Below are 16,636 nucleotides of genomic sequence, written 5' to 3'. Positions count from 1 at the left end.
TTGAACTTATTTGGCTATCTCATCAGATGACAGGCACAAAGAGTCTCACACTTAAGAGAAAGATGTTAATGTGTCATGTGTGGGTTAAACTTCTAATATGGACACCCGTGCCAAGCACGGGCTAGAAATTAGTTATAGAACATTATGATGTATCATGCGCCGATTAAAGTCAAACATTGTATAAAATAGTGAAGGTTGAGCAACAAATAAATTGGAAAAAAAAACTCATAGCCTTAAAATTTTGGATGAAGATGAAGTATCATTGTCACTTGTGTGGCAGTTCTTTCTCCAATGCGTCAATCCACACCTGTGCCAAGCACGGGCTAGAAATTAGTTATAGAACATTATGATATATCATGCGCCGATTAAAGTCAAACATTGTATAAAATAGTGAAGGTTGAGCAACAAATAAATTGAAAAAAAAAAAAGAAGACTCATAGCCTTAAAATTTTGGATGAAGATGAAGTATCATTCTCACTTGTGTGGCAGTTCTTTCTCCAATGCGTCAATCCACACCATTGTTGTCTCCCGGGGAAGGTTCAACGATGATATCATATCCCGGTTCAACATTGTGGGGGAGCGGTTCTTGGTGGTGGATCACATATACGGAGACTGTGACACTTAATGAAAAGATGTTAATTTATCAGTTGAGAGTAAAACTTTCATATTGTGTGCAAAAGTAGATGTTGACCAACATATAGGTAATTAAGGTGACCCATATATCTAATGTGATGATGCAACTCATTGTAGGTTTCCACAAAAGATCCAATATTATGGTGATTTTTTTTGTTAGTTTTTTACTGTCATTTTTTTACCTTAAATTTTAGCTTTTAGATGTCTCGCTTTCATGCAATATTTTTATTCAAACTCTGTTACTGTAAATTCTTTCACTTTTGGTGTTTGATGGGATTACAATGAAAAATGTAGATGTGTTAGGTCACAAAATAGATGCTTATTAGACAGTAAATTGATGAGGTATTTTTTTTTTGTAATGAGTATACTACCTCCGTCCCGGTATAATTGACCTACTTTGGTTTTTCACACAGATTAAGAAAAATGTATAAATAAAGGGGAAAGTGGAATATATTGTATTGGGAATGATAAAAGTAGTATTATTTAGTGTTATATTGTATTGGGAATGATGAAAGTTGTATTGAAAATTGAAATGAGTCAGTTATTTTGGGACACTTTTTTTTAGAAAATGGGTCAGTTATTCCGGGACTGAGGGAGTAATATTTTGGTAGCATAATTACAAAGTAATCTTCAACGCCTTCAACAAATCTATAAAACCATTAGCAATTCACTATATTATATATACTCTTACGGATAAAACATATACTCCTTAATTTTTTCCCTCATAGTTTCTCTCTTGTTCAAATTCTTTTTTCATCTTCTTTCTTTTTTTAATTTACTTTCTCTCTACGGGTAAAAGAAACAAACAAAAGTATACCCCTATATGAACCCGCCACCAACCAACAATTTGTACGATGTTGTCTCTCTGACCTTATTTTGCTATCTCATAAGATCATATACACAGAGAGTCCTAGAGATGTTAATGTGTCATATGTGAGTTAACATATAAGTGAGAAGATATGACACGATGTTGTCTCTCTTTTTTCATTCAATTTTTTTATCCGACCTATATATTTTAAATACTTTCATTTTTTTTTGTCTTTGATGGGATTAAACAACGGAAAAATGCAGATATTTTATGGTGAGTTGATAAAATACATTTTATTAAACATTTAAAAATAATGTGGATTTATTTTTGAGTCTATTTTTTTGGTGAAATGGTTACTCTTAAATCTCTAACTCCTTCAACTAACCCATAAAATTATCAGTAACTCACTCACTCTATTATCAATACTTTCACGGACAAAACACACACTACTTTTTTCCTTATCATTTCTCTATGTTCAAATTTCTTTTTCATATTCTTTCTTTTTCTAATTTTCTCTCTCTCTCTCTCTTTCATGAAATATGGAAACATAAATCTCCCTCCATGAACCCACCATCAACGCACCTTTTTTTTATGATGTCGTGCCTTCGTCTGACTTTTTTTGGATATATCAACAAATCTCAAATGATGAGAGTCTCATACTTAATGAAGATATGTTAATGTACTAATTGCAACTTAAAGTTCCACATTAGAAGCAAGAGTAAATGTTAAGAAATATTTCCGTGAGATGATCAACATATCTAATGTGTTAAATTTTTGGTGATGATGTGGTATCAATCTCACTTGTGTGGTCTATCTTAACTTAATGTGGTGTTCCAACCCAACGTAGTCTTCATCAGAACTCCGAACACTATGATTAACTATTTTGTTAGTTTTTGGATGTCATTTATTTGATTTTTATATTAAATGTAAGTTTTTGGATGTTGTGTGCTTTCATGCACTGTTTTTTTTTAATCAATCTCTATTATTTCAAGTCCTTCACTTTTGATCTTTGGTTGGATTTAACTATAGAAAAATGATCATTAGATTGTTGAGTTAACATAATTTGTGTTTATTAAAAAGATTTAAATGGTGTGGCGTTTTTTAATTGAGTATAAATTTTTGGTAAATTAAATACCCAAAATCTCCAACTTTTTCAACACACACATATAATTACCAAGAACTCACTCCATTTCTTATGACATCGTCGACATACATGCAATTCTTTTTTTACCTTTATCATTTATCTAAATCTTAAAAAAAAAATCATCTTCTTTCTTTTTCAATTTACTTTCTCTCTTTTAATGAAAGAAAGAAACATGTATCTCCCTCTATTAAAATTACCACCATCACGCCTTTTTTACTATGGTGCCTTCATTTGACCTTGTTTGGCTATGTTACATAATTAAAGACGTGGAGACTCCCAACTTAAGGAGTGATGTTAATGTGTCAAATATGAGTTGAAAATTCTACAATGGATAGAAGATAAAGTGTTGAATAACATATTAGTGAGATGGACTATATACATATGCCTAAAGATTTTGTATGCAAACATGTTATCAATCTCAATTTTGTGGTTTCTCTTAACCTAATGTGATGATAGAACCCACCGTAGGCTACACCAGAAGTTTCAACATTATGATAATTTATTTTGTTAGTTTTTGAGTGTCATTTCTTTAATATTTTTAATCTTTTTTTTTTGTTGAGCAATTTAATATTTTTAATCTTAAATTGTTAATTTTAAGATTAAAATTTAATATTTTTAATCTTAAATTTTAGTTGTTAATGTCATTCACTTTCATGCAATTTTGTTTTGTCAAGACAATATATTTTTTTATTCAACATCTATTATTTGAAATTAATTCACTTTTGGTCTTTGGTGGAATCCGAAAAGGGAAAATTATAGATGCATTATGCTAAATTGACAAAATACATGTTAATTTGACATTTAAAATTGACGTGGAATATTTTAATGAGTTTAATATTTTGGTAGCATAATTACTCAATTATGTCCATTTTCTTCAACAAACCCATAAAATTACCAACAATTCACTATTTTCCCTTACCTTTTCTCTCATGTTCAAATTCATTTTTCATCCATTTTCTTTTTCTAATTTATTTACTCTCTTCTCATTAAATAAACGAGTGAAACCCCCCCGTCTATGAAATGCCGCCAACCCACATTTTCTTTACCATGTTGTGCCTATGGCCTTATTTGGTTATTTCACCATATCATAGATACAAAGAGTCTCACGCTTAAGGAATATATGTTAATGTGTCATGTGTGAGTTAAACTTTACACATTAGATGCAAGAATAGATATTGAGTACCATGTAAGTAAGATGACCCATATACATAATGTCTTAAACTTGTTTGCGAAGATGTGGTGTCAATATCATTTATGAGGTTTCTCTTAGCCAAGTACGATGATCCAACCCATCGTAGCTCCCTCAGAACTACAAATGTTGTGATGAAATATTTTGTTAGTTTTTGAATATGATTTGCTTATTTTTTATATTAAATATAATTTTTTATGTTATTTCAAATTCCTTCTTTTTTTGGTCTTTGGAAGAATCTTACAATGAAAAAACATGAGAATATTATGATTGATAAATACGTAATGCTAAGTATCGCGAGAGGTAATTTCAAGAAACCTTCATGATATGTTGATATGGAAACATAACCCCATGATTTCCGTAAAATCCGGTATTAAAGTAAATAAAATTGTTTTGCTCTAGCACTCCTATTTTGTCCTATTTTAACCATTCAAAATTAAAATTAATAATATTAATTTGTCACAAAACTCCTATTTAACCACAATACACCTTCGTGAATGTTGCCGGAAGAAAATATTCGCTTCATATAGAAGCACTCTTGATAAATTAGAGAAATAATTTGATGAGTTACAAATACGTGAGAATACAAATAAATGAAATAATGGTTAAGGTTTCAATTTTTCTATTTTTCAATACATATTGTCATATGTATATATTTGCATTGAAACCATTTGATTGCCATTGTTATTTCTACAAATACAATAATGGATGGTTAATTGATATTATATGTTTCTATAAAATAATTGATAATGATAATTGCTATAACTTTCGAATTCTGACCCAGATCTATTGAGATCTGCATGATCCAAAGATTATGGGTTTGCTTCCATTGTGTCAGAGTAATCAGTAATGTTCTTAAAATTATCTCAATTCCTTCATGATTGCATTCAGCAGATTGGTTACTGCTTTCAAGGTCCAGTTTCAAGGTGGGTTGCAGTTTGTGTCACGACGTCGTGTTCTAAAAGATCTGTTTCAGATTGTTTGGCTTGAAAGGGGCATTTATAAGATTGTTGTTGTTTTGCAGAGAGTTGATGGATCATTAATGAATGAGAGAATCGAGGACAACAAATGCACTCATTGCTCTTTAGAGTTTTTATTATTAACGAAGCTATTAAAACTTACAAAACAATTTTTCCTTCTTAAAAAATCATGAATTTTTTTTATTTCTATTAACATTTTTGCATTAAACTACCTTGTAATTATTTTCGTCGTTTTCGTCAAATAAAATATATGTGTGGCTAAAAGAAGATAACGCTTTAGTGTTTCATAAATATTACTAATTATTTAGCATTTTAAGTAATGTTGACTGATCGGACTACCCATAGTTCATAAGGGCTATTCCTAAAAGGTATCAGACTATATATATTGGGCCAGGATAAAAAGTGCTAAAAAAAATTGGGTTTCAATTTTAAGGTCTCAACCCTACATTTTATTCGGTTTGGTAGAACGACCCATATGGGATGAATTATTTTGATGACTTTAATTGATTTGGATTAATGAATTCTTATTAGGTTTGATTTTTTTTATTCTATATTTATTTGAAATTAATAGATTATGGAAATGGATCTGACCTATTTTCATGATTTAATAGATAACAATATTTTAAATTTTAAATAATTAAATACACAGTTTTCGATATAGTACTTAGATTTTTTATTTATTTCATGATGTATGTTCTTTAGAAAAAGTTTCTTAAATATTCTTTGATGATTTGTGCAACCTGATTGAACTTTCTTCATTCCATATGAGCAAATATTTATTAATTAACTTTTTTATGGGAGATTTATTATTTAATTGCTTAATATATATTTCCATAATTTGTGCATATTTGAGTAGCCTTAGTCATTCAAGATATGGACTGGTCCAAAAGTGGACCTTAATCATTAGTATTTTTTTAAATATTTTCAATTATTATTATTATCAATATAAAAAATAAATTAAAATTTTTGGTAAAGCTATCTTAGAGCATTTATTTAGAGATTTATCAATCACCCATATGAATTAATAAAAGAAGAGAATAACGATGTAACAAAATAAAATATCAACACACATGAAAACTTACAAAATATGGTCCGGAAAACATACAATATAATTACAAAAGTTATATTTGAATATATCTTGACATTAATTGTGGTCAACTTACTATGGTTTTGATTTAAAATTATAATAACAAATGATAATCGATGAGAAATTGATTTTTTAATTGACTTTTTATATATGTTAATAGTGACAATTAATGTTTTTATATGTTATCGATCACATTTATCGTGATACCAAATGTATCAGAGTTTTCCCTAAAAAAAAGTATCAGAGTTTATTGTAATTTATGTTAATAATTTGGTCCCATAAATAGAATTTAGATACCTTTGTTGGCAAAAAATAAAAGTTCATGTTTACAATTTTGAGCAAGAGATTGATAAATAAAATAATATTATATAGTTTAATTATTAATTCTTGTGAATCTTGCAAAAATAAAAAGTTTATTTGCACATTAATATTAACATACAAAATAATATGATCATAAGAATATTTCATAACAAAATAAATCGTATTTTCTTATCTAGGTTAACGAATACATGAATGACACAATAAAATCTATAAAAAAACCACAATTCATAGATAAATCCATAAAAAAAATATCATTCTCCAATAATGATGTATATAAAAAACAATAACACAAAAAATAAATTCCTTTATAGAATGAGTGAAAACGGTAATCAAACTTACAAACATCGCAAAATCTTTAACAAAAATGAAAAGAGGAATGAGCAAAAATCTAAAGAAAAAACTCCAATAGAATATAGAATTGGTCGTTACAATCAGTTTAGATGAAAAAACGTCTACAATAGACTTATCAAATACACATTATCAATTTTTTTTGGGTACATAAACATTATTCAAGTTACATGATTAGATTTATGCGATAAGTCGTTAGAAAAAAACGCCTACAATAGACTTATCAAATACACATTATCAATTTTTTTCTTGGTACATAAACATTCTTCAAGTTACGTGATTAGATCTATGCGATAAGTCGTTGTATTTGGACAATATACATGAAGATATACAATATATAGTGGATTAATATGAGAAAATGAATCAATTTTCAAAATTTGGAGCCACATGTTCTTCAAGGGAACCCTAAAAAGGTACACTTAGTAGTAGTTACAAATAAAAAAAGAAAATCAACCCCATAATCTACAATCATGCAAATAAAAACACACTGAACCTTTTTTGTAGGAGAAAGATGAAAATGATAAAAATGAATTGTCTATATATAGGGAAAAAACATGTATTAATTTACAAATGAGTCATTGATCCATTTTGATTGGCTCATGAAACACAAATGAGTCATAATATTTTTTTATTGGTTGATATAAAATAAATGTGTCATAATTCATTTTGATTGGTTAATAAAAACATTAAATGAGATATAGAATGATAGAGTGAGATATGTACTTCAAATTTTTAACAACCCAAATGTTCATAAAAACCTCGGATTAGATGTAATCCATCAATACCCATTTGAAGACATATTTTCTCATTAAAAATATGGGAAATTCTTGCTTACCCATCAATAAAAGGTGGGTAACACTACCCATGCATTATATATTAATAATAAAAATAATAGAAAACAAATAAATAACTTTGATTGGTGTCAACTTAGGGTTGTGTTACCTACATTTTATTGATGGGTAAGGAAGTTGTCACCAACAAAACATATTTTCTCAATTATTAAGAACGGTGGATTAAATAATTTGCTAAAAAATTCCAAAGCATGATCCGTCCATTCACCAAACATGTAATCCATAAATATAAACTATTTAATATCATATAATCCATCAATACCCATTTGAATTCGTTTATTATAAACATGATTCAAATTTTTTACGTATGAGAGATTAACCAAACATGTATATTTGAAAAATTATCTAAAATAACAAATCAACCACCTGATTCGATTAATATGCTCCTAAATTCATTATGCGAATGAGAGATATCGGGAACGAATTCGTCATATTTAATTGTAGTAAAAAAAATTAAAAAAACAAACTATCGACTACATAATAATAAATCTAGAAACATAAAAAAGCAAATAGGTCATACAACCTTATTGTCCATTAAAACCATTTCCAATGAATTAGTTTGTCCTTGTTCATGTCTCTCATAAATCACATCTGAACGACTCGAAACCTAATATTACAATTTTCTTTCGAAGGGGAAATATCAGAGATGAAATCATTTTCGGTGTCATGGGAATTGTAAAGAGCAAAAAAAAAAGACAATAGAAAGAGAAAAAAAACTACACAGAGAGAAGGGGAGTCGAGATTGTGGTGTGAAAAAATTGTGAAGTCAGAAGTCTAACTTATAGTATTTTCACAGGGTAATTCGGTAAAATAACCAAATTAAATTTGATATCAAATTAATTAGACGCGGTCTGTGTATTTTTTTTCCAGCTGCATTACATTTTTAGTTTTTTTTTTTTGGGTAGGAACTGTCTTTTTTGGGCAGGAACCGTAATTTATTGTCAAATTAATTAGACGCGGTCCGTGTATTTGTATTTTTTTTCAGCTGTATTTGTTTCATAATATCAATAAAATCATATCATTCGACTAACACCCCATCATAGGCTTTCATTCCCTCCTCATCCTATTATGTTTTATTGTTTTAAAGTAACCAAATAAATTATCTCTTCCAATCAGCCCATGATTTCCAATTATTTTTAGAAATAAAAATTGATCAATTTAAAGAAATTTGATTAGCCATTAAGCAAAACGTATATTTTTTTTTTACCAAAAAACTTATTTTTTTTTTTGTTAAAGAGCGTAGTCAACTTTTACAATTTTTTAACAATAAAAACTGAACATTTCTTTCCACCAAAAAAATAAACTGAACATTTCTAAGACCCAAAAAGAAAACCTGAACATTTTTGATATGTTTATGATTATGATTAGCAAGTGAATTAAATACAATAAATTGAATTGATATTTTTGATACAATTATGATTTTGTTTATTAATGATATGTCTATGATTGCAATCAGCTCCAATTCTGTTTTTTTTCTACCCTAAAATAAAAATAGAACAGTTTAATGAAATTTCTTAAAAAAAAAAAATAACAGTTTAATTAAATAAAAACGTGAATAATATTTGTTTTACTAATATTAGTTTTTTAGATTATATACTTTTTGATAAATTATAAATTTGATAATCTTTACAAAATTGTCTCACAATATTATTATTATATTATCATCATGAATATAAAAATAAAAGTTAGTTCATTTCATTTCATTAAGATGTGAACTGACTTAAAAGATCAATTCGATAGGGCAGCAATCAGTCAATGTCACAATAATATTTTGTATTAGAAAAATTAATATCGATATTGCATTACATTATAATAAAAATAGAAATGATAATATAAATATAAATGATATATTTGGTTACAAATATTAATAGGGAAGAGTATTGAAAGACAAATGCATGAGGATGCTTGGTTTGTTGAGAGTGCCATGTGTCATGAGAATATGAGGAGAAAAACAATGTTTGGTTTGTTGAGAGTGCCACGTGTCATAAGGATAGGAGGAGAAAAACATTACCATAATGGGACTTGAAATGAGTCCTAAATTTATATTATATAGATATAGATATAGATATAGATATAGATATAGATGGTCCTCGTGAGCTTAGCTCAGTTGTATGGACAATGCATAAAAATATGCAAAGTCCGGGGTTCAAACCCTGGCCACCACAAAAACAAAAAAAAAGAAATAACAAACAATGATGTTAATATAAAATGACCGAGCAAACTAATGGGTATGATTATAGACAAACAATGATGTTAATATAAAATGACCGAGCAAAATGTTAATATAAAATGACCGAGCAAACTAATGGGTATGATTATAGGCTAATTAACAATATTGATTATCATTTAAATCTTGAGTGATATATAACTATTTCTGTCCAAAAAAAAAAAACTATTTATAGGAATTTACAAATTAGGTGACCGAAATAAATGGAATTTTAAAACATTTTGTTTTGTTCAAGCAAAAGTTTATGGACCAATTTTGATGTACGGTTCATTATAAAATGATTGTTTAATTCTTTTTAAAGAAAAACATTTTTTTTGTATTAAACCTCATATCCGGTTCGTAGGATAATAAAATGACCTAGTAATTCATAGTTCGGCTAGTTGGTAAGTAAAGCTTAACAAAAAAAATAAAATTAGAAAGACATATAATTGCATTGAATATTGATCATGATATGGTGTATTAAATCAAAAAAAAATAAATCAAATACTCCTTATAATTTTAGCATATTACATTTTGGAGTGTATAAGAAATATGAAATAAAACATTAAATGCATTAAATAACAATAATCCTTAATCTTTAATAAAAATCATTAAATGAACCTTTCACTAATAGGATGCCACGTGTACTTTTAAAAAAAATAGTGCAAATATATATAATAGAGATAGAGATTTTTAAATTGAATAGTTTTGGACTCTCTCGTTTAGATTTTTTTTTTAAATCGGTGGTGTGATATGTTTTAAATGATGCAATATATAATTTGATGACGAGAAAAAATCATATTGCATTGTCAATTTCTTAAATGAACAATAGTCTTTTTATAAAAAATAAAAATAAATTGTTCGACACATAGCAAAATCATTTGAAACTTGTTCAACAAATAAATTATTAACACTTGAGGAATGTTTTTAGGGAGTTTAAATATTTTTAGCTGAGTTATATTGTTTAGATGATAATTTAGAAGGATTTCATTTGGGTGACTTAGCTTTTGGGCGACATTGGTTGACATTCATGTATTTTAGATGAAAGATAATGGTTGATAAATGATTAAAATTATGGGTGTTCGCAAATTGGATTGATTCGGTTTTTGGAGAAAAAACCATCCGACCAAAACATATCCTAAACTTCTCGCTCCCACCGGCCAGCTGATGGAAATATACTGACCACCGGAAACATTCGTGTTACTTTGTCCAAGCTCTTCGGTTCTGTCATTTGTTAATCCAATTGGTTTGGTTTTAAAATCAAGTTCAATCTAATTCTATCCCAAAAAAATTGTTTGGATTAAATTGGTATTCGGTTTTCATTATTGCATATTTTTGCCATTTTCTTTTAAGAAGATATAATATTTTATGACATTTCATAAAATAAAATAAAAAAGGTTACGAAAAAGATGAATAAGTATAAAATAAAACCAAATAAAATAGGAAAATAAAGAAAATAGTTACAGAATCATAAATTAGTAATATTTCTTAAAAGGAAAAAAAGTCAATACAAATCTAAAAAATAGTTACATGATTGTAAATTAAAAAAACATTTATAAAAAAAATCATAATATATATATATATATATATATATATATATATATATATATATATATATATATATATAACACACAAGTATAGATATTTTGATTTCGACTGGATTAGACCGGTTTATACTATGGGAACCGAAAACCAATCCAATCCATTTAAAATTGCGGTTTTTTTTCTGTTCTTAGTTTTTGGTTTTGTTCGATTTTTTGTTTTTCAGTTCGATTACTGCAATTTACATTGGATTGGATTGGACACGAACACCCTAAAATGTTCAAAATGATGAAATTGTATGAAGTATTTTGTTCAATTTAAATGTAGATAATTTCAAATTACACTTGTTCAAGTTAAAGTTAGAGAATTTCAACACCTAAAAGTTAAGAATTTCGAATTTCTTCATTCTTATAATTTTTTAAATTTTGCATTTTTGCTCTCAAATTTTACAAAATTTTCAAGTTGACCCAATAAATTTCCAAAAATATTGCAAATTGACCCTAATTTATTTGGAAATTAGAAACTTACCCCTCAATTTTTTCAACATTATAAATTGAACCCTAACTTCAATTTTCAAATTTGGCCAAAAAAATTAAAATTTATAAAAGTTGCCTAAAATTGATGACAATGGATTTTTTTTATTACTCCATCCAAATAAGAATATTTAAAAACGAATGCAATTTAATCGAATCATTTAAATTGTCTAGAATCTAAATTCTTTAAAAAATTTCAATTACCTTATCTAAACACACTTTTAGAAAAACTTAAACTTAAAATCTAGAGAGGAACGGACTATTTAATCTCTCAGATCTGTATTATCACATCAATCATTGGATGTTCTTCTTAATATATTTTTTCGCGAGATATTCTTGCATGAACTCCTACCTAAGAGATTATTCTTACACCCAACCAATAAAAATATGACACATGTTATTAACTTTAAAAAAAATGTGATTTTAATTAAGGAAATGGAAACATAAATGGTGGTGGGTGGTTTTTGTTGGTTAAAGAAAGTGGAAAAAGGTGAGAGAAATATTAAAAATAATGAGAAAAAATTATGATATTAATTATTTTTATTATTTTAATGAGATGTTTGATTTTAATTGGTTGGATGTAAGAATGATCGCTTAGGTAAGAGTTCATGTAAGAATTTCTCTTTTTTCGCATGGAATCCTCAATTTTTTCTCGAGAGATTGAGAGTATACCAATCTTGACTCCTTGGATCAAACTCCTTACTATAATGTTAACCCCCTGTTTTAAAAAAGTCTAACACGTAAAGTATTACCAACGCATTGTAGCTGATATCTATGAACATGTGCAAGAAAAACTCAAAATTTAGTAAAATCCATGTTATTGTTTGTATCATGTGTTGCTTAATTTTCAAGTATTATTGCAGGGCTATAGTCTATAGATAACATTTTCGATCAACAAAACACTATTGTCAAGAATCTTGAAACCTTCAAGTCATGTCTCAATAGAATTTAACATTTGTCTGGTTCACCTTTTGCACCATCAATTATATTTAACTCAATTCTGTCAGAATTAATTATCTCAAAATCAATTTTATTCAAAGCAAAACCATACACACACTAAAGGGAAAGGGAGGGAATAACTCATCTTATGTATCTCAGAGGTTGCACGATGAAAATTAGTCACTTATAAACGAGCGATGGTGAAAATTTCGTACCAATATATCATGGCAACAAAAAAAAAGGATAAAAAGGCTAAAAATATCAATTTTATCTGAGAGAGTTTTAGTGGGTTGACAAAATTGGAACAAGGGGATCAACGAGGCGAATCAAGATTTAAATCTGAACTGAGAGGTACTCACATTATTTTTCAATGATGTCTTGAATATGATTATCTCAAGCGAGGGATCTTATGGGAAAAATCAAACATCGTATAAGACATAATATTTGGAATGAGTCATTTTTTATAAATAATTGTAAGGAAAAAAAAAACTTATTTGAAAGAAGAAAATATTTATTTCACCTAGACAACCTGCCTTACATCATTTGTCAAAAAAAAAAATGCCTTATATCACATGGAGAAAAGCATTAGAAAAAATCACATGGAGATAAAACACAAATTTCGATAAAATAATTTTGTTACACTTTTAATTTTATTCATTTATTTGTCTCTCATTTGTTCTAAAGACAATTTGTTTTTTTTTTTTTTTTACAAATAAAACAAGTCTTAAATCGGTTTATGCATGACCGCGTTTGAATTGACTTATTTTCCAGTTTATGAAAAATAGTTTCCGTAAATAAATAAGTTTTTTTGTCAATTTATAAATTCTCATTAACGAAAATTGTATCTTGATAAACTCTACTTTTACATATTACTTTGTCAGGCTTATGAATAATACATAAAAGTTTAATTATTTGCATAAATTCAAAAATAAATCAATCCAAACGGACAATATTTCCTTCTCACTTTCCTATATAGTTAATCAGACACTTTCGTTTCTATTTTTCTTCTGTTGAACAATGTTAACTAAATTATCCACCTCAAAAACAAATGTAAACAAAACTATTATTTGAGTTTCCCTTTTATTTATTCTATCTAATTTTTCTCCTAAACTAGACCCCGACCCGTGCGATGCACGGGTTTGTTTTGAGTTTCATATATAAGCTTCAAATTGACTTTATTATGTACATGCTTCAATGTATTATGTATAACATTTGAATAAAGACTACAATGATACTATTGAATAAATAAAATTAATCATGTTGTCTTCTCATCTTTTGACCTTTATAAAGTATCACAAAGGGATTTCAAATAACAATTTATATTGGCATGGATTGATGTACTTTGCCAAGTCTATCTATTGATAGTTATTTTAGTGCCATGAAAAAATTTAAGTTGGATAGTCACCGTCAAGATCATGTTTATCAAATTTTATTTTTTTGAGTCAATATTTTATATCAAAAGAGTTGGGCATGTGCAATCAAAAAAAATAGTTGGGCATGTGCAATCAAAAAAAATAGTTGGGCATAAGATATTCAAAACTCAAGCATTACATAAAAGTTGTATATCATAAGCTCAATAGGAACTCATATTTAGTTACAGACCATTCATAAATAGTAAAACAAATTGTTGAACGAACAAACAATTATAAAATATTAAAATTGATATCAACCCAAGTTTTGCTTGGGTGCTTTTCCTATGAAGACAACCAAAGTTTGCCCCAAGCTTAAAAAAACGCTAGAAGAAGACACTTCATATCACCCAAAGTGGTCCATTTTATGATTGAAGATATCATCATCAAAACTGATGTCGATTCTTGATAGTGTCTTTACTCAAATATCAGCCTTTTCCTATAACTGCCATGAAGAAAATGCTAGAAGGTGATGCTTCTCAACGTAACCAAGCAATCAATAAAAGTTTCTGCAATAGCAAAGCAACCACAATGACCTCCTTGACTTATTTTGAAGGCACAATCAATGAAACTTCCATTTTATACCATCCATATACAACAAACAACACTTCCAATCTAGTTAATTAAAGTAAATAATATTAAATCATTTTTAAATGTGGTCTAAGATCACAACTTTTCACAAATAATAGCAACGTATATGCTACGGCATGCAACAAAAATGAAGTCAATCCAACAAAGGTTGAAGACCATACGAAGCATCATATGGTCCACTCATGAGACACAAAAGGTAACACCCGTATTTTTTCTACATTTTTCCCACAAATCAAATGCACTCTGAACCAAATATAGTATAATTATTTCATCAACAAAAAAAATGCACTCTGAACCAAATATAGTATAATTATTTCATCAACAAAAATATTGCTGGCAGTTGAGACCAAAGAAGTGTGAGTACAGTAAATTGCATAGTAAAAAAGTTGTTGATAGGAAATCAACATCATTGAGTAGTATTTACTTTAGTTTATCATATCAGATATGGAAAGAAAATTATGCCTGGAATGAATAACGGAAATGGAAGAGTCAAGTTCAAGAACATACCAAATAACACATTAGTCATAGATATCTAATACTTGGCTGCTGCAACGCCTATTAAAAAGATCTCAGTGGTTGAAACCTTATTTTAGATTAAAGACAAAAGTAGAACGATTAAATAATTGTTACTTTGTAGAGCTTAACAGGACCACATTATCAAAGTAAAAAATAATTCACATTACACAATAAATGTCAAAGTACCAAATAAAATAGGAAAAGAAATCGAGAATCTAATGCAGAAGAAGATGAAGGTACAAACCTTGTGCAACAGAGACATTCTCAGATTTAGAAAAAATTCAAACAGGAGCAGAAGAATGATGAATTTTAGAGGATAATCTGTCTATAATAACCGCATAAACAGCATGCCTTCAACAATCTAGTTATCTGCATTTTGCAGGCACATAGCAAAAAACAATGAATTCTTTAAACTGATTCATATAAACGTCAATTGCAAGAACATATTAATATATAAGATCAAAATAAAACAGAATAATCACCATTTCCTTATCCTCATATTCTCAAAACCTGCAAAAGAAAAGTTCATTTCTGAAAAATTAGTACAGGCTTGGAGTGGTGGCAATTTTTAAGGATTCATCAGAGTAAGGATTCATCAGAGTAGAGAATTATGAATGGGGGAGTGACTTATGTAAAACCACCAACTACACATTAGTTATTCTTGGAGTGTTACCTATTTTCAAAGATTTAAGAGATTATTGAAAACAGAACATGAAGGGAAACAACAAAGACACCTATTTATAAGAAGAGAGTGAGAATTTGAAAGGTACTATGAAAACCACCCACGATGCTTGGAGTGGTGGCTATTCTCAAGGATTTATCAAAAGATTTATGTGAAACCACCCAGTACATATTAGTGATAGTTGGAGTGACACCTATTTTCAAGCAACACCATTTGCACGTGTTCAGGTTCAAGAAAAACAACCTAAAACACGGTTTAAGGATACATTAACACTTGAGCTGGAAAACTTCCCTATTTTTAAGGCCTAAATCAACTAATTAAAAATGAAGCATTGGCAAATCCTATCCTATTTCAGAAAACCGTCAAAAACTCTAAATTTGAGAAATCAAGATTGACAAATTAACAAAAAATAGAAAAATCATAAAATCCACAATTTTTTTTAAAATTCAAGGATTGACAAACATAGAAAAATCATAAAACCCTAATTTCAAGCATTGGGAATCAAGGAAATTAACACAATCACAATCAATATAATAAATAAAATCATAAAAGGATTTCAAGCATTGTCATTCATCATGAAAACTGACACAATCACAATCCACAAAATCAGAATGAATAAAATAGCATTATTATCAAAATTGGTTTAGTGATCATACCATTAATAAGTTATTTAGGACGAAATCTACATCACATTCACATCTATGAGGAGAAATCGAAGGAAAAAATGGGAAGAAAAGGATGGAGATGGCTGCCTTCAGGGTTGAGATCGCAGGAATAAGGAGAGAAAGGTTTCAGAACCGTATAACACGTTGAATTCTGGAAAGAGAGGAAAATGGATTAATTGGCTTTTTAAAAAG

At 28.2% G+C, this 16,636-nt stretch overlaps 1 long non-coding RNA gene across 2 annotated transcripts; it reads right to left on the bottom strand.

The window, feature by feature from the left end:
* Window positions 1-14,111: 14,111 nt before the first annotated feature.
* LOC146910258 (uncharacterized) lies at window positions 14,112-16,636 on the bottom strand. 2 transcript variants are annotated; one of them, XR_015017569.1, is made up of 5 exons: window positions 16,436-16,636; window positions 15,580-15,607; window positions 15,342-15,466; window positions 15,089-15,164; window positions 14,112-14,499 (listed from the first exon to the last, which is right to left on the bottom strand). It is a non-coding gene; the product is annotated as an uncharacterized LOC146910258 (long non-coding RNA). The 2 variants fall into 2 exon arrangements; XR_015017570.1 differs by having other exon boundaries at window positions 15,089-15,136.

Source organism: Medicago sativa, chromosome 7 (genome assembly GCF_051527215.1).
Source record: "Medicago sativa cultivar Bolivia chromosome 7, Bolivia_mono, whole genome shotgun sequence".
In the NCBI taxonomy this organism is placed as follows: Eukaryota; Viridiplantae; Streptophyta; class Magnoliopsida; order Fabales; family Fabaceae; genus Medicago; species Medicago sativa.
This window is presented reverse-complemented; position numbering and strand designations above follow the sequence as displayed.